We start from the raw sequence: 26,641 nt of genomic DNA, 5'->3' as shown, positions 1-26,641 counted from the left end.
GATTTAAAAAAAAACATAGTGGAGAATTAGATAAATTACCAAAAAGAGAGTGGAGCTATGATGGTATGGTAAAGACAGCAACTCAGCTCAACGCTCACAACATTCTCCTTCAAACAATATTAAAATAACACCTCAAACTGAATTTTGGAGCAGCAACGTCCACAAAAAATCACAGTGAGACATTTTTTTTCTCCAGACCAAGACAACTTAGGAGGTCAGCATGAGAAATCTGTGAACAAAGTAGATATCTCTCCAAAGTACAAAGGTGGGAAACATTAGCGATTGGGTAACATCAATAGAGGGCATTGGAAATAGCAGCAACAGAATAACTTTTGATTCTCTTTCTCAGCAGCAACTTCAGAAGCTCTCATCTCAAAGATGGTAAAGGGGATGGAAAACTGATCAGAAAGAGATTACAGGGGACATTGCTGGCTCTAGGTATAGAACTTGGCACTGCTTGGAATACTGATACAGAGTTCTGGGTCACAGTTCCAAGGTATTGAGGATTGGTCACAAGGAACAGAGGTCTTGATTACAGTTTCAGAGGAGAAGGAACCACTAGTACATGCAGCTGTAGGAAATAGGAAACGTGGTCACAGTGCCAGGGACAAGAGGAGCAGTAGCACTTGTGACTGCAAGGAAGTGGAGGAGTAGGAGCCCTTTCTGGATAAATACCAGAATGCAGACCAACAAAGAATTTACCACATCTCTCCACAAATCACATGACCTTGAAAGCACCCAAAACTTGCAGATTCAAGAACTGGCTCTGAAAACAGTAATACAAAAAAAGACTTAATCTTGAAATATTGCCTCCCTACCCTAAGGTAAGCAGATCCAAATTTTCATACAGAGTTCAAAGTTGTAAAATATGTCAATATAGGCTTGAAAAATGAGCAAACAACAAAAAAGAACCTGACCATAAAAATCTACTAGATGTCAGGGAAGACCAAAACACAAACACAGAAGACATGTGAAAACAGCTACATGCAAAACCTTAAATTAAACATTGCAAATGGACACAAGGCTGACAAGATTTACTGAAAAAGTAAAATAGATAAGAGTGGTAGAGGAAAAGTTGTAGAAAGAAATGAGAGTAGCACAAAAATAATTATGAAGCAAGAACTAACAACTTAGTAAAAGAGACACAAAAATCCATTACTTAAAAATCAAACATCAGGACAAATAGAAAAAGAGGAACAAAACTTCACTACAGAAAATAATTCTGTAAAATTTTAAATTGGCTAATGACTCGATGAAACATCAAGAAACAATAGAACCAATTGAAAAGAATGAGAAAAATAGAAGAAAATGTGAAGTACCTCAGAAAAACAATTGATGTGGAAAACAGATCAAGGACAGACAATTTAAGATAATTGAACTACCTGAAAGCTATGGTCAAAAAAAGAGAAAAAAGCCTGGACATCATATTTCAAGAAATTATCCTGACAAATTGTCCCAATATCTTAAAACCAGAGGGTAAAAATAGAAATACAAAGAATCTATAAATCACCTTCTAAAAGATTTTAAAATAAATACTCCTGGGAATATTATAACCAAATTCCAGAGTTCTCAGGTCCAGGAGAAAAGATTGCTAGTAAGCAGAAAGAAACAACTCAAATATTCTGGAGTCACAATCACAACATCCCAGAATTCAGCAAGTTCCACATTACAGAAGTAGAGAATTCATAATAGGATGTTACAGAAGGTCAAGGAGCTAAGGTTACAATCAAGAATAACCTACTCATCAAAACTTTGTATAATCCTTCAGTGGGAAAAATGGATATTTAATGAAATAGAGGACTTTCATGTATTTCTGATGATAAGACTGAGCTAAAAAGAAAATCAGACTTACAAACACAAGACTCAAGAGAAGCATAAAAGGGTAAACATGAAAGAGAAATCATGAGGGACTTAATAAGGTTAAAATATTTACATTCCTTGAAGGGAAGATGACAAACGTAACTACTAAGAATTTTATAATGAGTAAGGCAGTTAGAAGGAGACTGTATAGACAGGGCCTCAGCCTAAGTTGATTATATTGGGATGATTTCCAAAAAAAAAAAAAATGAAGGGATGAGAAAAAAAATTCACTTGAAGAAGGGGAAAGGAGAGGAAGAGTGAGCAAAATTACTTCACATGAAAGAGGTGCACAAAAAAAGAGTTTTTTACAATGGAGAGGAAAATGGGTTTAGTGGTAGTGGGCTTTACTTAAATCTCACTCTCCTCAGAATTGGTTCAAAGACAGAATATATACACATGTGTAAATATACATGTATATGCACATACAAACACATGCACATCCATATATATGTGTATATACCATACACATGTATATTCAGTTGGGTAAGAAAATCTATCTACACAACAGGGAAGTAGGAGGGGAAGGAGATAAGATAAAGGAGGTGGATGATAAAAGGGAGATTTTTGAGGAGGATAAGGATAAAAAGAGAAAAAGAAGGATAAACAGAAGAAAATAGGATGGAGAGAAATCCACAGAAATCATAAAATAAATGTAAATATACTTTATCATTAGTTCTTTGGTATTGTCTTGGATCTCTGTGCTGCTGAGAATACCTAAGTCATTCACAGTTCTTCGTTGAACAATATTGCTATTAATGTCTACAACATTCTCCTGGTTCTCTTCACTTACGAGTTCATGTAAATCTTTCCAGGTCTTTCTGAAGCCATTCTGCTTGTCATTTCTTATAGCAAAATAATATTCCATTACAATTATATGCTAGAGTTTGTTTAGCAGTTCCTCAATTGATGGACATCTCTTTGGTTTCCAATTCTTAACCACCACAAAAATATTTCTGTACAAATAGCAGTGAATTGCTAGATCAAAGGATATGCATAGTTTTATATCCCTTTGGGCATAGTTCCAAATTGCTCTCCAGAATAATTAGATCAATTCATAACTTCATCAACAGGGCATGAGTGTCCCAGTTTTCCCACATCCCCTCCAACATCTAACATTTTCCCTTTTCCCTCATATTAGCCACTCTGATAGGAGTGAGGTGGTACCTCAGGATTCATTTCTCTGATCAGTAGTGTTTAGAGCATTTTTTTCATATGACAATAGATGGCTTTGATTTCTTTGTCTGCAAACTGCCTGTTCATATTCTGTGATTATATCAGTTGAGGAATGACTTGTATTTTTATATATTTGATACAGTTCTCTATATATCTGAGAAATGAGACTTTTATCAGAGATGTTTGGAAATGTTTTCCCAGTTTTCTGCTTTCCTAACCATTTTGGTTGTCTTGGTTTCATTGTTCAAAAACTTTTTCTAATTTTATAAAATGAAAATTATCTATTTTACATTTCATAATGCTTTCTACATCTTCTTTGGTCCTAAATTCTTCCCTTATCCATAAATCTGACAGGCAAACTATTCCATGATCTATTAGTTTACTTATGGGGTCACCCTTTATGTATAAATCATGTACCTATTTTGACCCTGTCTTGGGACTTGATATGAGATGTTGATCTATACCTGGTTTCTACCATCCTCTTTTCCAGTTTCCCCCAACAGTTTTTGTCAAATAATGAGCTTTTGTTTCAAAAGCTTGGAAGTTGGAATATAATCTCTACCTAGTCTGTTCCACAGATCCACTGCCACGTTTTTTAGCCAGTACCAGGTTATTTTTATAGTTGGTGCTTTCTAATACAGTTTGAGATCTGGTATGGCTAGACCACCTTCTTTAGCATTCACCTCTTAATAAATGATCAAAGGATATGAACAGGCAGTTTTCAGAAGAAGAAATCAAAGCTATCTATACTCATATAAAAAATGTTCTAAATCGCTATTGATTAGAAAAATGAAGATGAAAGGAAATTCAAAGTACCATCTCATACCTATTAGAAATTACAAATGTCAGGGTGGGGAGATAAAAGAAAATAGGTACACTAATGAACTGTAGGTGGAGTTGTGAACTGATCCAACCACTCAGGTGAACAGTTTGGAATTATGCCCACAGCATTATAAAACTGTTCATACTCTTTAACCTAGCAATTTCACTACTAGACTTGTTTCCCAAAGATATGAAAGAAAAAGGAAAAAGGTCTATATGTACAGAAATATTTATAACATCTCTTTTGTGGTGGCAAAGAATTGGACATTCAGGGTATGATCATCAATTGGCAAATGGTTGAACAAGAAGCAGTACCTGATTGTGATGAAATGCAATTGTCCTATAGGGAATGATGAAAAAGACAGTTTCAGAAAAATCTGGGAAGAACTCTATGAACTAAAGCAAAGTGAAGTGAACATAACCTCCCAATCACTGTACAACAGTATTGTAATGATGATCCATTGTGAAATCCATTGATCCCTGATCAATACAATGACCCAAGATAATTCCAAAGGATTCATAATGATAAATGCCATCCACTCCCAGAGAGAAAATGGATGAACTTTGAGATCAAATTGAATTATAATGTTCTTACTTTATTTTTCTTGCTTTTTGTGGTATGGCTGATATGGAAATATGTTTTACATGATTTCATATGTGTAACTGATATTCTATTGCTTGCCTTCTCAGAGGTTATGAGAGGGATTATAGAGAGTGAGATAATTTGGAACTCAATTTTTAAAATGTAAAAATAAATAATAATGTTAAATGTAAAAAAAGCCTTTAATGTGGGTGACTATGGCTTATTAAACAAAAAGTTTTGCTCTACTTATTAAAAAAATAAACACATCCAGGTCTTGGCAATTAAGGTTGTAAGCTTCTGTAATTGCTTAACCTCATAAGGAACCAAATTTCAAATGAAAAGGAGGAAGGAGATTGGGAAAAAAGAGACAATAAAGAGGGGAAATGTATTAAATACGTAAGAGAGAGAGAGAGAGAGAGAGAGAGAGAGAGAGAGAGAGAGATACATACATACATGCCTGCATGCATGCATACATATGAGCAATTCACTTTTTAAAGGAAAAGAGAAATTCAAAAATAAAAATGATGGAGAACAATAAAAATATCAAGAACTATGAAGATTAAAAAATTGGTAAAGGGAAAGTGACACGATCACTGGCAATGAAATATAATCTTACATCTACTCTTTATGACCAACAAAAGGTCTAAAAATGGCGAATAATAGAGTTGTAGAAGTATTAATGTTTTACACTAATGATGAGATTTTAAATCTCTTTAGAAAATCATTTCATATAACTATAGTTTTAGAAATGAATGAGAACTCAGCAGTCACCTGAAAAGGAATCCCCTCCTATACATACCTGATCAAGTGGTCACCTAGCTTATTCCTGAAGATCTTTGTGCACAGAGAAGGAAATTACTATCCGCAAAGGCACTCCATTTCTCTTTGGACCATCTCTAATCACTGGGAAGTTTTTCCTGATTTGCCTTTTTGCAACTTCATCTCAGTTCTCCTCCTTTAGGCACCTGGGGATATATGGAACAAATATAACCCCTCTTCATTAGGACAACTTTCTAGATATTGGAACATAGGTATAATTTCCCACCCTCTTCTACCTGAGTCTTCACTGATCTAGACTGTGTCCAGCGTGTTCAACTAATCTTTATATAGCATGAGCTCCAGGTCCTTCATAATTCCATAATGCTCTTTTGCCAGTCCATCCCTGGATGTTCTCCAACTGATTTATTTCCTTCCTTAATTGTAGTCCCAGAACTGAATAGGTCTGACCAGGGTAGTACATGAACACTATCAGATCCTTATTCCTTTTTCTGCTAATGAAGCTTTCATGGGATATTTCCTATTACATGATAAGTTACAAAAATTATCAAATCTTCTGGTCCAATGAGCCCATGAAAAGGGTTATATTCTAAGAATCTTAGTACTTCAAAATTCAAGGACCAGTGATTTTGTAAATGTGAACATTCCCTGCAGAGAAGCACTCTATGATTTTATTTTAAAAGTTCTGGAGGATTTGCTTCTGATGATAGAGATATTGTTACTGGTGGTATCAATACTGAGCACATAATCTAAATTTATATTGCACTGACTTAACTTTTAAAAACACATGGTTCTATAAATGCTCCAAGGAAGCATCAGAGGGGGACTTTAATGGAAGTGTTGATAGAAGATGTTGACTGAAAATATAAGATTTAAAAAAAAACCATCTTTGAAATATTTATTTCTCTTTTAGTTGTGTTTTATTTGTGTGTATTTATTTGCATCTAGTTTTGGTGCCCTTGACCACCCCTTCCCTTTCTAGTCATTATAATAACTTTAAAAGTAGCCACTATAAAGGATCAATAGCAGGAAATGAGTTTACAAAGAAGAAGGTAGGTGTCACATACAAACCATCCCAAATATCAAAGAGACATGAATTACAAATACTTTACAAATTGTGTCACATATTAACTAAAATTGACATCCTAGTAATAGGAGATGAATCAGGTAAAACCAACTAGGTGCTGTTTGTCAAGGTTCTCGTCCTGGGATATGTAAATTTCAGACACTGTCCAGACCTCCACGTCTCCAGACCAGCAGAACATCAAAAAAGTCTAAAAACTGAGTTATTTGAGAATGACTTTGAAGTTTTACCAGTAGCTTTGAGATGATTTTGGATATGTTAATTAGCTGATCCCAATGTGACCTGTTTGGTTTCTTTCGGTCTGTTGCTCTACACACACCTAAAAGAAATCTGTAATGAGACCTCAAACGCCTCCCTACTCCCACCACTCTTCCATCCTCACATGTTCCATGCTACGGAGTGCTCCTCACTCTAATCCATGACTACATAAGTGATATTCTCTGCCTCTCCCCTCAACATCCTCTTCCCCATGCTGCCTTCCTTCACCATCCCATTCTCTGTCCCCATGACTTCGCTTCTATTTTACTTTTCATCTCTTGCCTGTGCCTTTTTGATCTTTTTGCTCCTGTTCAATCTATATTTGAATAAATACAAATACCATCCCATTTTCCACTGTCAGTCATAGTCTTTCCTGGCAAGTACCCAAAGAACTGGGTATGCCTGCCCCTATTTCATGATTTTGTAAATTATCAGTACAATTTGTAATAGTGAAAGGCTAAAAACAATGCTAGTGCAGCACTATAATTTAGTGGAAATTGCAAAGGGTATGAAATATTTTGTTCTGCTTTCTGTTCAAGCCCTGTGCTAACTGGTTTTCTCCAAGGACCCGTACTGATTCCACATGACTGCAGTTGTTGTTTCCTTGGAGTTTAGTGAAAAGACAAGACATATTTCCAGTTAGCATCGACCTAGGTTCTTTTTTCCCCCACTTTTTATACCCTTTTCTTTCCAAAGGACTCAGATATAAAATGTCATCCTAGTTAATGTAGTCATTAACTTCATATACAGGAAGCAAGATGCTTGGGGAAAGGTCTACGCAACCATACATCTGTACATTTTCCAAAGCAACTTTCCTTGCTTTCCATTAAATCTCCACAAGTCTCACTTTCTGCAAGAAATCTTTCCCATTGCTTCTTAAACTTAGTGACCTTCCTCTGAGACTGTGGTCCATTTATTCTGTCTCTTTTTGGTATATATTTGTTTGATTATCGTCTTGCCCATTACACTGTGAGGGCCTTTTAAAAAGAGGCGTTTGCTTTGCTTGTTTGTCTTTGTATTTCCAGGTTTAGCTCAATGCCTGACACACAGATGATGTCTGATTTAAAGTCATTAGACAGACTATTATGAGAGATTACTACTATAGAATTTTTTTGAGGGCAATGTAAGCATGTACATAGTTTGGAAACAAAGGAACAAGAAGAAAGGATGTGGTTGAAAATAGAGTCTAATAAGGCAGCTTGCCTAAAAGATGGGAGAAGATCTGAAATGGAAGAAGGAAAAAGGACTGAGTATCCTCTGAACACAGAAGATATTCTAAGAAGGACACAAAATTAGGATTGGCAAGGTCCATGATTTTCCTGTACATTTCTTCCTTTCTTGCCTTCCTGATTCACTACCCCTTATCTTGGCCCCATTACCACCCCACCCTCTCTAATCCTCTTGTTTTCTTTAAGTATTTTATGCCCCTCTCTATTACCCATTACCGCATAATTTCCTCTCTTTATTTGCTCAGTGACTATGGAAAAGCAGATCACAGCTCAGAGGATATCTGAAATGAAATGAATAGACCAGTACTCACGTATGAGTTTTCTTATTCCACTCCCATAGTCAGAAATCATGATCCACTCCAGAAAAAGTTATCTTCATCATCACCCAAGTTAAGAACTCCAAGCAATGTCTCAGGTCCCATTTCAAATCAGACCATTGACATTGGTGCCCTATGTCTCACCTTCTGTTCTATTACAGGGATCTCCCATATTCTCTGAAAGAAACTTCAATTTCCATATGCTCTGGGGGTGCCTCCATATACCAATGGTCATATGACCTCAATAAAGGGGACCCAGATCATCTCAGTTACACTGCATTCTACTAATCTCATCTTACATCCTTGTACAGGGTGCCTTCAGTCTCCTCTCCACAGGCATTCCTCCAAACTCTTGTCCAAATGAACATCATGAATGGACTTTTCTTTTGCCTCTCTCTGTCAGCACTGCTACCAAAGTCTTTGTTAGTAATCTTGTTAACATGACCCTGGTGGGTCATCACTATACTACATTTGAAACAAGTCTTCCACCCAAATTACTTAAGAGAATACAGTGAGGACTACCAGATCTGGGTTAGCTTTCAAGCTCTATGCCCAAGTTGAAAAAATCAAATCATTCATATAAAGAATTTTCTGGCCTCCTCCTCCTAGTTCCCCAGGGTCTCATTAAGGACCTGGCAAATAATGGGGACCTTCAATAGAAAAAAAAACCCTACCTCAAGTGTCCCTGCTCCCAAATCCCTACTTTCTTACTGTAAAGAATGAACATAGAGGTCATTGGGTTGATATTGGTCACCCTCACTCTGTTCCCCATTTCCTGTCTCTGCCCCCCAAAAAGGAGTGAATTACGAGGGATCAAAGACAACTTAGACTTGCAAAAAAAAAACATCCTTATATTTGTAGACTTCTAGAAACTTTATATTTATAGAAATGATGGGAAAGGCTAGAGAAGAGAAGGGAATAGGAGCATGTCCAGATGCCAGTCACAAAGGAACCCCAGAAATGTGAGAAAATCCATTCTTTTGACTCAGGGAGCTGAAGAGTTAATTGACTAGGCAACTTTTCATCACTATCTAACTTCATAAAGAACCTAAACTGCAGAACACAAGCTACTTTTCCTGCAAATTGAAGAAGTTCAGCAACAAGAATTCAGTAATTATAATAGGTTTGGCTGGAGGAAACATTTTTCATACAATGTCCCAAAGAAAATAGAGCTCAAAGAATGCCAAGTACTGTGGACCTGGGGATCTAAGGGTGTTCATTCCAGATGATGTAAGTAATAGAAGCTACCCACAATTAATGTTGACTTGCCCAAGGTAACATGGTAAAGTTGGGATTTGAATCCATGTCCTCTTACTCCAAATCAACACAATGCTATGCTTCCTACCACAAGCTAGATACCTCCATACCCCCTTCAGGGCTGTTGGCCCTTGTATGGCCTTACATGTTATCTACCAGTCAAGGTCCAAACACTCAAAATCTTGCTAAAAATATCATCTCCTCCAAGAAATCTTCTGTAATTTACCTAGTACACTTTATTATTTCTTGTTCTTATTCATTTTTAGCCTTGTATATTTTCTTTTGTTTAATATGTCACTTGAAGTGTTAATTTTGTATCTTTGGCAAGATTGTAAGATCTCTGAGGTCTTGAAATATGTCTTCTATTTATTCATTGACCATAGCCCCTTTAATTAAGTTTGTCTAATCAATCCACAATAGCTATTCATTGATTGGTAGAATGAATAAATGAATGAATGAATGAGGGGAGCAGTGGCTATGAAAGTGTCATTATGCAGCTATTGTCTCCTTTCCACTCCTACTTCCACAACTTAGTAAAGTTTCATTATCTTCAACCACCACTAAGCAGTACCTTAGTGGACAAAGTAGTGAAGACACTCCTGACCAAAGTGAAATTTTCTAGCAAGCTGCATTTCAACAGATGATTCCTATTTCCTCTGCCTCAGTTTATTAGCAGAGACTATTTTATATTAACTTCCTTTCCTGTTGAGAGCACTACCAGCTGCCCAATCACCCAGGCTCACAAATTTGGTGTCATCCTCAAATCTTCATCCTTCTGGTATGAAACCTTGTCAATTCTACCTCCATAACGTATCTCATATCCATGCTTTTCTTCATATTCACACAACTCCTACAATAATTCAGGAGCTCATCACTTCTTTCTTTGACTAACACAATAATCTTACAATTGGCCTCCCTATCTATCTCTAACCTGTTCTCCACAGAGTTGCCAAAATGACATTTCTAAATCACAGATCTGACCAAGTCATTCTCCTACTCCAGAAGCATCAGAATTTGCCTTTTTCTAATAAAATAAATACAAACTACTCTATCTGAAATATAAAGACCTTCCTCATCTGGATTCAACCCATCTTTCCACAGAGATATTGCTGTCAATCAAGGATGATATGTACAACCTACAAGATACATGACAACTTTCTTTCTGATTTTTCCACTGATTAGTTCAATATTTTAAGAAACTACAAAATAGCAGTACACGCTATATGACAAGAGACATAAAACATGAAATAAGATATGGTTCTCATTTAGTAAGAGACCATAGATGAGAAGGGAAATGTCTAACTCTTCAGTTCTCTTGATATTACCTAACATTGGCTCTGAGTCAGACTCTTCCCACAAGTGTGTTGGGATTATGTGATTGAAGAAGAGACAGGGTTACAGAAAGGAGAGAAGGTCCTATTAGAAGCCCATATATGCATGACACTCATTGATTCTCCAACTTTGGTTACATACATTGGGTACCTAAGGGTACTATGGCTTTCAGTGTCAGAACATTTCACTGATCTCATGTGAGTTACACTCTAAGAAGGACTACTATGATGTGAAGACAGCATCAGAGGACACCAAGATAGTTCAATAAAGGGAAAAAGTTAAAGATATTTGAAGGATGATCCATAAGGAGGTCAAGACTAAGAGTATTTTAAGTTGTGAATGTGAGAAATTTAAATGTGACATTTCAGATTAGGATAAAATAATCAAAAATATCCAGATAAAACCAGGATTCCTAAAGAAGTGAATTTTTGGAAGGCAACTTATGATAGATAGACAATATCCTATCATTGGAAAGATGAGCAGTATAGACATTGCATGACTTAGAAATAAATGGGAAATGAATGAGCAAGGGAATGAGTGAACACAGGGTAAAAAAAAATGAGACATTTTCCTGAAGGGACAAGTAAGCAGCTAAAATTGAAGGAAAGAAGAACAAAGGACAATGGATCCTGAGGGGCATCTGGCTTAGTACAGGCTCCCAGAAGATCAGAGAGTCAAGGAAAAGTGGGCGTGATTTTGGAGCTGCTGTTACCCTACACTGTACAGATGCTAAATACATACTATGTCTTCTCTAGAATCACCTCAGCATCAGTCCTAAGCTGTCTTCTGCGCAGCAGGACCATATTTCCAACTGGGTTCAGAACATCTTTATCTGGGTATGCCACTAGTATCTCGAATTCAGTATATCCCAGACTAAACATTTTCCCCATAGAACCATCTCTTACTACTTCAAACTTCACTGTATCTACCTATGGCATCATCAGGCATCTCTCCTTCCATGTTCATATTCTTGAAGCTATCTTTGACTTATCCTCTCACCTGAAATCTCTTTTATTTAGTCAGTTACCTGAACCTGCAGGGCTCTACACCCTATTTCCCCTACCAATATCTGTACTGGGTATCTACAAATGAGTCATAACATCTTCCCACTGGTGTTCTCTGCCTCTTCTAAACAAGTCTGCTATTTATTACCAGAATGATCTTTGTGATAAATAGAATTAATCACACCACTCCTCTTCCCCACAATCTTTAGTGGCTGCCTATTGCCTAACAAAGTTCAAACTCCTCTGCCTAGCATTCATGGTCTTCCACAATCTCACCTCAGCCTACTTTGTGAGCAATATATTGTACTACTTTCCCTCTAGATACTCTATGCCCCAGTCATACTGGACGACTCCATTCCCACCAAACATGCACTGCGGTCTCCTGACTTTGCACATATCACTTCTTTTGCTCCGAATATCATTCCATCCCCTCTTCAAAGGTTGAAATACTATTCATTTTAGTTATGCCAAGTCAAAAGCCACTGCCATCGCTGATGCTTGCAGACAGCAAAGGTCCTCTTTTCCTTCCACCTCAGATTCTACACAGTAATTCATTTTGTCACTCTCTCTCACTCACTTGTGTGCGGCAGCTAGGTGACACGGTGGACAGAGTGTCAGACCTGAAGTCAAGAACACCTGAGTTCAAATCCAGCCTCAGATACTTACTAGTTCTGTGGCACTGTACGAGTCATTAACCCCCGTTTGCCTTAATGATCTCATCTGTAAAATGACCTGCAAAAGGACATGAGAAACCACTCTAGTTTTCTTTGCCAAGGAAACCCCAAATGAGGCTAGAAAGAGTTAGATGTGACTGAACAACAATCATATTAACTTATATAAGATTCAACCATCTATCTTTTTTCCCTGCCTGATTGTCACATCCATGGAGATGAAAACTGTGCCTTCTCTAAACTTTATTCTGCTAACATCTTACATAGTCTTCTCCATACTACTGGTATTTAAATAATGTTTATAAATGAATGAATGAATGAGCAATACACCTCCTTTCTTCCAATCTTTCTGTCCTCCTTCTCATCCCTCCTTGTCTGCTATCACCTCTATAAATGTCAGCCTCTTATCTTCACATTCACCCTTCTCCTTTTCCCCAAATGACTGTACAAGAACTGATCCCAGCTCCCTGGAGTCCTGCCTGGGTCATCGATGAAATAAATGAAACATCTATCAACCATGATTCCTGTTCTCTTCATGCTAATGCCTAAAATGTCCTCATATGCATTAAGATTTCTAATTCCTTATTAATGTAATCTTCTCCCTTCTCACTTAAGAAACTTCAACTCTCCAAAGTAAAACTCGCTTAAGTCCCCAACTAAATATATTAGATCCAATAGAAGCTGATGTCCTATGTCCCAAATTATCTCCATTTCTGCACAAGAAGTTCTGAAGTTTGATTTCCCACAGCCACCTCTATTTGCCCTCTGCTCATGGAGCCCTATCATACTCCAGTGACTAGGGTGGTAACTTGAATGTATTGGGTACTTATGTTTTTGTTGAATTGATCAATTTAAATGGAATATTTCTCAGTCCTATGGCCTAACTGAAGGGGAGCCAGTTTCTTTTAGCTCCTCCATTCCCCTGTCCCTGTCTCACTTCTTTGCAGAGTGTCCCTTCATGACTTTTTTCAAGCTGCCTTGCCAAAGAACATCTTCAATATTTTTTTCTTTTTTCTCTCAGCTATAGCACTAATACTCTGACCTGTAACTGTGTTATCAATAGCCCTGGGGATTCATTACCACACTGGGCTTGACACAGGTCCTTCCTTTCCTCAATTAGCGAGCAGACTCCAGTGCAGACAATGTATCTCCAAGTCTCACTGGCCAAATAGATAAAATAGAAGAACTTCTTCGAGAGTCTTAATGGCCTATTAGAAAGTCAAAGATTTCTCAGTACCATAGGTGAAGCAATCCTGTGGCAATCCCTAATCAATCCCTGATCTCCTTTTCCCTCATTTCCTTCCTCTTACCATTTTAGGACAAAGTACTAAGCATCTGGGTTAACCTGTGTCCCTTGATACAACCCCTCTAGTCTGTGACCTTAAATGGAGGAGTGGGGAAGTTTGGGATGTCATAAAGGGGTACATGAAAGACCAATTGACTGATAGAAGTCAAGGATGACAATCATTTATTCATTTACATAGTGTAAAAGCTGGATCTCATAGTTCATCTAATCTAACCTGCATCTGTACAAATATTTTTATATCATCCATAATAAGTAGTCATCTAGCAGCCTCTGTCTGAAGACTTGCAGTGAGGGAGAACTTCCCAAGGCAGGTCACTACAGATGTAAACACTTATAATTATTGAAAATGTTTTCTTGACGTGTATCATTAATATGGACCTCTGTAGCTTCTATCATTACTCCTTGTTTTGCCTTTAAAGACCAAGGTGGGGTGGGGGAAGTAACCCTTCATTCACATGACAGACTAACAAATATTTTATCAGATTTTTATTCCCTTTAAATCTTTTCTGAGAACATCCATAGTTCCCACAACCAATATAGGCATGGCATATTCTCGAGTCATTTCAACATCTTAGCTACCTTCTTTGAGAAATATTTCAGCCTGTCTATTTCGATCTGGCATAATAGAAGAGAGGAGAAAAGGAATTGTGAATCACATACCTTATTAACTATCCATACAAGTTAACTATTAAGACTCTAAACGTGAACTTCCTGTCCAATCTGACATTCTGAGGAGAACCAAACCTCTTTCAATTGTTCTGGACACAATGCTTCTGAATGTAGGTGAAGTTCTCATTGGTTTCTGTTTGGTTAGGTTTGTTGGGGTCTTTCTGCTGCCATATCACACTGCTGACACCTCATTGATTTCCTCTCTTACTTCTGTATTTAATAGTATTGTCCCTCAATGCCAAGACTGAGCTACCAAAGCAAGGATACACACAAAAATCTGAGAATAGATGGTGGACGAGAGTCAAAGCAACACTGAATTCCGCCTAGAATTTCCTCAAACACCAGGCTCCAAAGCTCATAGTCCTTTTAGCTCTAGTGACTAGGAAATTAGAGTTGATGGGGAGAGAGAAAGAGGAAGGATAAATCCAAAAAAGGAGTGAGGGGAAGGCCAAAGAAGAAGAGAATGAATGAAACTCCCAATGCACTCCAAGGCTATAAAGTTATTTATCTGATGTCTATTTTATTTGAGATTTCTCTCTTAGTTTAATTGGTGCTATACACAATATATCCACCCCTTATGTAGGCATATCAATACCTACTTACTCTCTTCACTAGATCACTCATTTCATGGCCCTCATACTGGTAGTTGTATCTCAGAGAAGAACCAACATTGTATAGCTACACTAAATTCTCTCAGTTTCCTAGTGATAACCATGTGGAGAGGAAATACAATCTCTTTACTCACCACTCTAGCTCCTGAACTCCCACAGATATGTTCCCATTTATACAGGCAGTTGTTCATAATAATAACATTTTTATATCTAAAACATACCATTTATTTAAGAAGAAAACAAAAAGAAATAATAGTATCAGAGGAACTAAGATATTAAAGCTATTGAATGAATAATAAATACATCACAATCCATATATAAAAATTGGCTGCACCCCATCAATGGACTCTCCCATCTGTGGGAGAGAGTGGGCACACACGGAAAATTGGGAACAAGTCATATGAGTAAGGAAAACCCTAGTGCTCAGGGTAGCTCAAACCTCTAAAACCATTAACTTTGATGTCATATTTCTTTCTCAAAAACTGTCCATGAAAGTTCTTTGATGAATGTAGCTTCTACGTTGAACAAATAGCTTTATTACTAAGCTGAGTTGATGCGAGCCATTCTTCCATCACTTTATTGAGCATAATATCTCAGTCAAACTAGATGATCTCCAAAGTAACTTCATGAATCGTTATTACCAATCTTGTCCTGTAAACTACTAGACGTAATCATCAATGGCAGCTGTAATGTACATCACTTCCAACTTCAAACTTAGCTGATGAAGTTCTGAAATCTGTCCTTTCATCTCTCATTCTCTTCTCTTCTCTTTCAAGTTTCAGTTTTGGGATCCTCTTTGCAACTGATCCACCTTAGTTTCTGACTAATAGCAAAATTTTCATCTTCTACTTATAATCATACAAATTATATTAGTTTCAAAATAATGCATCACACAACAGTTCTGATAACCATATTTCCCGAATTGTCTGTAGTTTTTCACCTTCATAGCTCAATAACTATCTCAAAATGGTAAATCTGAGAATAACTATTTCAACAATTGTTTTTCTTAAAACTCAGAGCAGACAACTCAGCAACAAACTTGAAAAGGACAGCATACTCCAAGTTTTAAAGAGCCAGGAGAACTGTATAAATTATATTAATAATAAGTTACGCTAACATTTAACACTTGTATGAGCCTTTTTCATTTTGTAGGTTCCCAGGGTGTGTCCTCACTACATGACACTGTGTAAGGAGACTGGAAATTGAATTCTCATATACAAGGGAAGACATTTCGGCATGGTGAATGATTGCCTTTCCTTGGAAGAAGGGGTATGGACTCTTCCACCAAGGAAAGACAGGAAGTTAGTTTTCTCCTTTTACTTTTGTTTTTCAGAACTCTACCATCAGTTACTAATAGTGTTCTTGTGATATTTTAATCCATCTAACCATGAAGCAATACAATCTCTTGACCACCTTTCCTCCCAAAACTGTGAAAGCTTATTCAAATGGGATGGGGAAATATTGTCAGTCTCTATGCTCTCACTAATTATTTTAGTACATCAATATTAATAACGTCATTCTCCTTACACAGATGATGCTACTGAGCCATAAGCAGTAGGAATATGTTTTGAGTTGTGCTTCCAACTGTGGGGATGAACTCATGATTATTCATTCCCATGCTTTCACCTTGTCTTCCTTGAAACCAAAGGAGATATATCTGCACAATTCCTAAGGAAAGAAAAAAATGTAGTCTATGATCATGGAACAGAGCAACCAAGGATCATAGGGATTGATGCCATCTATACAACCCACTATCTCCTGTGATGAGCAAAATCTCCAGTGGAGCAAAGAGTGAACAATGAAAGAATAGAAGAAGGCAAAATTTCTTTCAGAACATAAAAGCTTGAGATTTGTCATCCTTGTCAGGATTGTATTTCTGGTAGTGATGATCAGAAATACAATAGCTAACATTTGAATATTTTTTAAGAGAAGACCCATGAGTGTCATTGTTCTAAGGTACTCCCAATGAGAACCTACATCAATCAATGCAGATCAGCACTAGCCCTGAAATTGACAATCTTAGAGTTTTTTCCTGGGGAACTGAAGGGATAAATGACTTACCCAGGTTCACATAGCTAGTCTTCCTGACTCTGTGACTGTCTTTCTAACCATTATTCCATGATGTATGCCTTTAATCATTTACAAAATCAATTTCTTTACGTAGACTATCACTTTAGATCCATCCAACAACCCTGTGAGGTACAAAAAATATTATCATCTAAATGTTCAAAAATGCAACATGTGAGGACTTTGGATGTGAGGATAGCTTTAAACATTTGGAAAATCAAGACTCAAAGAGAGTAAAGGTTTTCTCCATGGTCATACAACTCTTATGCAAGGCATGATGCAAATCTAGTTCTCTCATTACTTTAAATCTCAAACTATTTTCCTTCTGAAATCAACCAATCCCCCTTCACAATAATTAGTGAGCCTGAATCAGAGACAAAAATCAAATAGAAGAACCTGTTTTTTAACGTCTGGAACACAAGTTCTGATCCAATGCCCGCCACAGAGCTGCCTTGAACTCCTTATTTCTCAGACTATAAATCATGGGATTGAATAATGGAGTTAGAATGGTATAAGACACAGATATCAGGACATCTTGGCTTGAGGTATAGTTGGTTTTGGGCCTCAAATAGATAAAGGAGGCACAGCCATAGTGGACAGTGACAACAATAAGGTGAGAAGCACAGGTGGAGAAGGCTTTGTACCTGCCCACAATGGAGGGGATCTTTAGTATGGCAGAGATGATACGGACATAGGAGGCCAGAATCAACAGTAAAGGGATGACCAGGACAAAGATACCCAGAATGAAGATGACCATCTGACTAAGATGAGTGTGGTGGGAAGCCAGCTGGAGGACAGGGGAAATGTCACAGAAGAAGTGATGGAGCTGGTTGGAAGAATGGAAGGGCAAGTGAAATACAAGGGATGTTATAACCAAGGCAGCTGTGAAGCCACAGGCACAGGCTGCAGCTACCAGTCCCATACATGTTCCATGGCCCATCAACATTATGTAACGAAGAGGGTTGCAGATGGCCACATAGCGGTCATAGCCCATGGCTGCCAGCAGAAAAGAGTGAGAACAGCCAAGGAAGAGGAAGGTGAGCATCTGAATAGCACAGCCCACAAAAGAGATAGTCTTCCTCTGGGCCAGCAAATCTACTAGCATCTTGGGCACTATGACAAAAGTGTAGCATGTCTCAAATGAGGACAGAATTCCAAGGAAGAAGTACATGGGAGTATGGAGGGCTCGTTCCAACAGGATGGTGGATAGGATCACAGCATTGGTGCCTAGAGTGAATAGGTAGAGGAAAAGGAACACTGCAAACAGTAGCTGCTGAAATTCAGCCAGGGCTGAGAAGCCAAGGAAGACAAATTCACTCACATTTGTCTCGTTGCTCCTCTCCATAGAGAAAGAGTACTTAGAAGATTCAGGAAAAGGGCTAGAGGCAGGAGAATAGGAAGGAGTTCAGAAAGGACATTGAAATATGGGGCTATGGGTAAAGGTGACAGATGTTCCCAGGTGTTTGATTCTAACTCCTGCATTCCTCCTCCAGAGTCTGAAGACAAATCTAATGATGATACAAAGCAGAGTACAAAACCAAGTCACTGGCAGACAATCAGAAGGTTTTATCTGGAAATCTCTTCTTAAGACTGGAATTCAACTGGTCATTTTCTGTAATGTGACCAATCTCTTCATCACATCCTGAAAGTAAAAGAGGTTTTGGTTTAGTAAAGTAGATCTTCAGCATCTCTACATGGGCTATGAACCTTCATAACCAGGCTAGTGAGAATAAACAGGAACACTCTTCTGAACTCCATTGTCCTGTTCAAGAGTAGGCAGGTATAGCCATCCTCAGAAATGTTCTCATAAAAAATTCCTCTAGGAGTTTGAGGATGGAAGGGCAAAGAAGGAAACATCTGTATTCCTCATAAAGATTTGCACAAAGAAGGAAAACAGTTACGATATCATTAGCCAAAGAGATCCACAGACTTGATGGGAAGAGCCTGGACACATAGACCAGAAATCCAGCAATGCTTTAGATATCACTTAGTTTCTTTGGCCTTTAGTGTCTCCTCTGTATAATGAAGGTTGTCAACTCACCTTGGGGAGCAGGGAGATCCCAGCCAGTACAGATTTTCAAGCAGAGGATGGGTACCACCCTGAAAAACACAGACAATCGAACAATGGGATATTGGGATCCTTTCTAGATCTAACATTCTGTGAACTGCAAGCTCTAAATGGACCATGGACTAAGACATGTTAGGGATGTCACCCTCAGGTCCAATATTTGTCATTCCCTAAAGACCCTTTCTGCATTTTCCAAAAGGGAGAAAGAAAGAAGAGGAAGGAGAAGAAGCGAGGGAAAGAGGGAGTCAACATCATTGTTGAAAATATCTAGATGCAGCGTTGGATGACAAGGAAAATTTTCCCCCCTTTGGGGCCTGTTAGGAAATTTCTTAAACAAAGCTCAGTTACTTCTTCCTAACCTATGAAATTTCCTTGTTAAAATGTAGTCATTACTCTAATGAAAAAGTAGAAAAAGTATTTACAAGGCAGAGGTAAGTAGGAGTAAGGCAAATATTTGGTTGATTTAGGTTGTCTAAAGGGACAATCTAGCTAACTGAAAACGGACAAAATCCACTCAAGCAGAAAGAACAGGTTTGGCCACAAACTGATATCTGCTGAATAAATTAGAACCCTGTCTGAATCATTTTTGATTTCGGATAACATTAGCACAGCTCACATATGTACAAACATATGCACACCCAAATATGTGTGTATATACATAATATATGTATATAATATATATGTATTTATATGCATATTCACTTGGGTACGAAAATCTATGTACATAACAGGGAAGTAGGAGGGGAAGGAGATAAGAGAAGGGAGGTGGATGATAAAAGGGAGATTTTTGAGGAGGGTAAGGCTAAAAAGAAAAAAAGAAGGATAAACAGAAGAAAGTAGGATGGAGAGAAATCCACAGTAATCATAACATAAACGTAAATAGGACGTACTTACCCATAAAACAGAAGCAAATAGCAGAACAGGTTAGAAATAAGAATTCAGCAATATATTGTTTAAAAGAGACAATCTTGAAATGGAAAGCACAAGGAGATTACATAAGGGGTTGGAACAAGATCTAGCATGGTTAAGTTGAAATAAAAAATACAGGGGTAGTAATCATGTTCTCAGACAAAGCAAAAGCAAAAACAGACCTAATCAAAAGAGATTATCATATTACATTCTATTAAAGGTACATAGATAATGAATTGATATCCAAAAAAATATTTGGGTGGTAGTCTAGTTCATTTTTATTCAATTTTTAACACTTTAATTTAAAATTTTAAGTTCCAAATTCTATCCTTCCTTCCCCATCCCCTTGAGATGATAAACAATTAGATATAGGTTATACATATGCAATTATGCAAAACATTTCCATCTTAGTCATTTGGTACAAGATGATTCAAATAAAAGACAAAAATGGAAGAAAAAAAGTGAAAAATGTCATGCCATAGTTCTTATTCAATCAATATCAATTCATTCCCCAGGAGTGGATAGTATACTTTATCATTACTTCTTTGGTATTGTCTTGGATCTCTTTGCTGCTGAGAATAGCTAAGTCATTCACAGCTCTTCATTGAACAGTACTGCTATTACTATCTACAACATTCTCCTGGTTCTGTTCACTTATTAGTTCACGTAAGTCTTTCCAGGTTTTTCTGAAACCATTCTGCTTGGTCATTTCTTATAGCAAAATAATATTCCATTACAATTATATGCTAGAGTTTGTTTAGCAATTCCTCAATTGATGGGACATCTCTTTGGTTTCAAATTCTTAGCCACCATAAAAATATTTCTGTACAAATAGCAGTGAATTGCTAGATCAAAGGATATACATAGTTTTATATCCCTTTGGGAATAGTTCCAAATTGCTCTCCAGAATAGTTAGATCAATTCATAACTTCATCAACAGGGCATGAGTGTCCCAGTTTTCCCACATCCCCTCCGACATCTAACATTTTCCCTTTTCCCTCATATTAGCCACTCTGATAGGTGTGAGGTGGTAACCCAGGGTTCATTTCTCTGATCAGTAGTGGTTTAGAGCATTTTTTTCATATGACAATAGATAGCCTTGATTTCTTTGTCTGCAAACTGCCTGTTCATATCCTGTGATTATATCAGTTGGGGAATGACTTGTATTTTTATAAATTTCATTCAGTTCTCTATATATCTGAGAAATGAGACTTTTATCAGAGATATTTGTAAATTTTTTCCCACTTTTCTGCTTTCCTAATCATTTTGTTTGCATTGGTTTGTTTGTTCAAATGCTTTTATAATTTTATAAAATTTTCTATTTTATATTTCATAATGCTTTCTATATCTTCTTTGGTCCTAAATTCTTCTCTTATCCACAAATCTGACAGATAAACTATTCCATGCTCTCTGAGTTTTCTTATGGTATCACCCTTTATGTATAAATCATGTACCTATTTTGACCCTGTCTTGGTACTTGATATAAGATGTTGATCTATACCTGGTTTCTACCATCCTCTTTTCCAGTTTCCCCCAACAGTCTTTGTCAAATAATGAGCTTTTGTTTCAAAAGCTTGGAAGTTGGAATGTAATTTCTACCTAATCTATTCCACAGATCCACTGCCACTTTTTTTAGTCAGTACCAGATTATTTTGATAATTACTTTTCTAATACAGTTTGAGATCTGTTATTGCTAGACCATCTTCTTTAGCATTCACCTCTTAATAAATGATCAAAGGATATGAACAGGCAGTTTTCAGGAGAAGAAATCAAAGCTATCTATACTCATATAAAAATGTTCTAAATCACTATTGATTAGAAAAATGTAGATTAAAGGAACTTCAAAGTGTCACCTCACACCCATTAGAAATTACAAATGTCAGAGTGGGGAGATAAAAGAAAATAGGTACACTAATGAACTGTAGGTGGAGTTGTGAACTGATCCAACCACTCAGGTGAACAGTTTGGAATTATACCCAAAGCATTATAAAACTGTTCATACTCTTTAACCTAGCAATTTCACTACTAGACTTGTTTCCCAAAGATATGAAAGAAAAAGGAAAAAGGTCTATATGTACAGAAATATTTATAACATCTCTTTTGTGGTGACAAGGAATTGGACATTCATGGTATGATCATCAATTGGTAAATGGCTGAAGAAGAAGCAGTATATGATTGTGATAAAATACTGTTGTCCTATAGACAACGATGAAAAAGACGGTTTCAGAAAAATCTGGGAAGACCTCTATGAACTAATGCAAAGTGAAGTGAGCATAACTTCCCAGTCATTGTACAACAATATTGTAATGATGATCAACTGTGAAAGACTCAGCTACCCTGATCAATACAATGATCCAAGACAATTCCAAAGGATTCATAATGATAAATGCCATCCACTCCAAGAGAGAGAATGGATGAACTTTGAGATCAAATTGAATTATAATGTTCTTACTTTATTTTTCTTGCTTTTTGTGGTATGGCCGATATGGAAATATGTTTTACATGATTTCATATGTATAGTTGATATTCTATTGCTTGCCTTCTCAGGGGTTATGAGAGGGATTATAGAGAGTGAGATAATTTGGAACTCAATTTTTAAAATGTAAAAATAAATAATAATTTTAAATGTAAAAAAAGCCTTTAATGTGGGTGACTATGGCTTATTAAACAAAAAGTTTTGCTCAAGTTATCATTAAAAAAATAAACATATCCAGGTCTTGGCACTAAAGGTAGTAAACTTCTGTAATTTCTTAACCTCATAAGGTACCCAAATGCAAAAGAAAAGGAGAATGAGATTGGGAAAAAGGAGACAAGAGAGAGGGGAAATTTATTAAATACAGAACGTAGATGGATAGATAGATAGATAGATAGATAGATAGATAGACAGACAGACAGACAGACAGACAGACAGACAGACAGACAGATAGATAGATAGATAGATAGATAGATAGATAGATAGATAGAAAGATACACGCATACATACATACATGCATGCATACATATGAACAATCCCCTTTTTAAAGGAAAAGAAAAAATTCAAGAATAAAGAGGATGGAGAACAATAAAAATACCAAATACTATAAAGATAAAAAAATTGATAAAGGGAAAGTGACATGATCACTGGCAGTGAAATACAATCTTACATCTACATTTATGACCAATAAAAGGTCTAAAAATGGCAAATAATAGAACTGTGGACATATTAATGTTTCACAATAATGATGGGATTCTAAATCTCTTTGGAAAATCATTTCTCATAACTATAGTTTTAGAAATGAATGAGAACTCAGCAGTCACCTGAAAAGGAATCCCCTCCTATACATACCTGATCAAGTGGTCACCTAGCTTATTCCTGAAGATCTATGTGCACAGAGAAGGAAATCACTATCTGCAAAGGCACTCCATTTCTCTTTGGACCATCTCTAATCACTGGGAAGCTTTTCCTGATTTGCCTTATTGCAGCTTCAGCTCATTTCTCCTCCTTTGGGCACCTGGAGATATATGGAACAAATATAACCCCTCTTCATTAGGACAACTTTCTAGATATTGGAACATAGGTATAATTTCCCACCCTCTTCTACCTGAGTCTTCACTGATCTACACTGTGTCCAGAGTATTCAACTAATCTTTATTAAGCATGAACTCGAGGTCCTTCATAATTCCATGATGATCTTTTGTCATTCCATCCCTGCATGTTCTCCAACTGATTTATGCCTTCCTTAATTGCAGTGCCAGAACTGAATAGGTCTCACCAGGGTAGTATATGAACACTATCAGATCTTTATTCCTTTTTTTGCTAATGAAGCTTTCATGGGATATTTCCTATTACATGATAAGTTACAAAAATTATCTTCTGATCCAATGAGCCTATGAAAAGGGTTATATTCTAAGAATTTTAGTACTTCAAAATTCAAGGACCAGTGATTTTGTAAATGGGAATATTCCCTGCAGAGAATCACTCTATGGCTTTATTTAAAAAGTTATGTAGGATTTGCTTCTGATGATAGAGATACCATTGCTGGTAGTATCATTACTGTGCACATAGTCTGAATGTATATTGCACTGACTTAGTTTTTAAAAACACATGGTGGGGGGCGGAGCCAAGGTGGCGGACTAGAAAGACACACATACACTAGCTCTGAACCCACAGCCCATAAAATATCTGTAAAAAAGAACTCCCAACAAATTCTGGAGCAGCAGAAGCCACAGAACAGTGGAGCAAACAAGATTTCTGTTCCAGAGAGCCCTGAAAACCTCCTGCAAAAGGTCCATTGCACTGCGGACCTGGAGCGGAACCCAGCCTTGCCCTGGCCATGCAGCGCCAAGAGGAGCAGATCCGAGCAGGCTTCAGGGACGGAATCTCCAGTGGCCACGCCAGTCCCTCCACCCACGGGTAAAAAGCTTTGGTGAGAGGGTCTCTTTGGTGGGTCGAGAGGGGAGGGGGGTGCCCCTATAACGCAGGCCCCCTCAGGAGGCAGCAGTGGAGGCAGGAGCAGACTAGGGCTCCCCAAGCAAGCAGGAGCTTGGATCCATTGTTGAAGGTCTCTGCATAAACCTCCTGAGGGAACTGAGCCAGTGAGGCAGCCCTGCCCCCACCTGAGCACCTGAACTTAATCTCACACTGAATAGCAGCCCTGCCCCCGCACAAAGCCCTGAGAGTGGGAAGCATCATTTGAATCTCAGACCCCAAGCTCTGGCTGGGAGGATCTGGAGACAAAGTGGGTGTGAAGAGAATACTCAGAAGTCAAGTCACTGGCTGGGAAAATGCCTACAAAAGGGAAAAAAATAAGACTATAGAAGGTTACTTTCTTGGTGAACAGGTAATTCCTCCCTTCCTTTCTGATGAAGAAGAGCAATGCTTACCATCAGGGAAAGAGACAGCAGTCAAGGCTTCTGTATCCCAGCCCACTCAATGGGCTCAGGCTATGGAGGAACTCAAAAAGGATTTTGAAAATCAAGTTAGAGAGGTGAAGGAAAAACTGGGAAGAGAAATGAGTGACATGCAAGCAAAGCATGAAAAACAATTAAACACCCTGCTAAAGGAGACCCAAAAAAATGCTGAAGAAAATAACACCTTGAAAAATAGGCTAACTCAATTGGCAAAAGAGGTTCAAAAAGCCAATGAGGAGAAGAAGGCTTTCAAAAGCAGAATTAGCCAAATGGAAAAGGAGGCTCAAAAGCTCACTGAAAAAAATAGTTCTTTCAAAATTAGAATGGAACAGATGGAGGCTAATGACTTTATGAGAAACCAAGAAATCACAAAACCAAACCAAAAGAATGAAAAAATGGAAGATAATGTGAAATATCTCATTAGAAAAACAACTGACCTGGAAAATAGATCCAGGAGAGACAATTTAAAAATTATGGGACTACCTGAAAGCTGTGATCAAAAAAAGAGCCTAGACATCATCTTTCATGAAATTATCAAAGAAAACTGCCCTGATATTCTAGAACCAGAGGGCAAAATAAATATTCAAGGAATCCACAGATCACCACCTGAAAGAGATCCAAAAAGAGAAACTCCTAGGAACATTGTGGCCAAATTCCAGAGTTCCCAGGTCAAGGAGAAAATATTGCAAGGAGCTAGAAAGAAACAATTCAAGTATTGTGGAAATACAATCAGGATAACACAAGATCTAGCAGCTTCTACATTAAGGGATCAAAGGGCGTGGAATATAATATTCCAGAAGTCAAAGGAACTAGGACTAAAACCAAGAATCACCTACCCAGCAAAACTGAGTATAATACTTCAGGGGAAAAATTGGACTTTCAATGAAATAGAGGACTTTCAAGCATTCTTGATGAAAAGACCAGAGCTGAAAAGAAAATTTGATTTTCAAACACAAGAATGAAGAGAAGCATGAAAAGGTAAACAGCAAAGAGAAGTCATAAGGGACTTTACTAAAGTTGAACTGTTTACATTCCTACATGGAAAGACAATATTTGTAATTCTTGTAACTATTCAGTATCTGGGTACTGCGTGGGATTACACACACACACATGCACATGCACATGCACACACACATAGAGACAGAGTGTGCAGAGTGAATTGAAGAGGATGGGATCATATCTTTAAAAAAATGAAATCAAGCAGTGAGAGAGAAATATATTGTGAGGAGAAAGGGAGAAATGGAATGGGGCAAATTATCTCTCATAAAAGAGGCAGGCAAAAGACTTTTTAGTGTAGGGAAAAAGAGGGGAGGTGAGAGAAAAACATGAAGTTTACTGTCATCACATTCCACTAAAGGAAGGAATAAAATGCACACTCATTTTGGTATGAAAACCTATCTTACAATACAGAAAAGTGGGGGATTAGGGGCTAAGAAGGGTGGGGGGGATGATGGAAGGGAGAGCATGGGGAGGAGGGAGCAATTTGAGGTCAACACTCATGGGGAGGGACAGGATCAAAAGAGAGAATAGAAGTAATGGGGGACAGGATAGGATGGAGGGAAATATAGTTAGTCTTCTACAACACGACTATTATGGAAGTCATTTGCAAAACTACACAGATATGGCCTATATTGAACTGCTTGCCTTCCAAAGGGAAGGGGTGGGGAGGGAGGGATGAAGAGAAGCTGGAACTCAAAGTTTTAGGAACAACTGTCGAGTACTGTTCTTGCCACTAGGAAATAAGAAATATAGGT

The 26,641-nt window shown here is 37.5% G+C and overlaps 1 long non-coding RNA gene and 1 pseudogene across 1 annotated transcript in view; both read right to left on the bottom strand.

The window, feature by feature from the left end:
- The window catches only part of LOC140528982 (uncharacterized), a 206,795-nt gene that overhangs the window by 171,505 nt on the left and 8,649 nt on the right, over nucleotides 1-26,641 (bottom strand). Inside the window, exons 2-4 of the long non-coding RNA XR_011975380.1 lie at nucleotides 23,323-23,488; nucleotides 19,062-19,120; nucleotides 5,238-5,403 (exon numbers count right to left, since the gene is read on the bottom strand). This is a non-coding gene — a long non-coding RNA (uncharacterized lncRNA). The remainder of the gene's footprint in view (nucleotides 1-5,237; nucleotides 5,404-19,061; nucleotides 19,121-23,322; nucleotides 23,489-26,641) is intronic.
- LOC140528980 (olfactory receptor 10K1-like) lies at nucleotides 17,139-18,536 on the bottom strand (annotated as a pseudogene).

The sequence above is a fragment of the Notamacropus eugenii genome, chromosome 2 (assembly GCF_028372415.1).
Source record: "Notamacropus eugenii isolate mMacEug1 chromosome 2, mMacEug1.pri_v2, whole genome shotgun sequence".
Taxonomy (NCBI): Eukaryota; Metazoa; Chordata; class Mammalia; order Diprotodontia; family Macropodidae; genus Notamacropus; species Notamacropus eugenii.
Note: the sequence above shows the minus strand (reverse complement) of the source record. Positions and strands in the feature narration are given on the sequence as shown.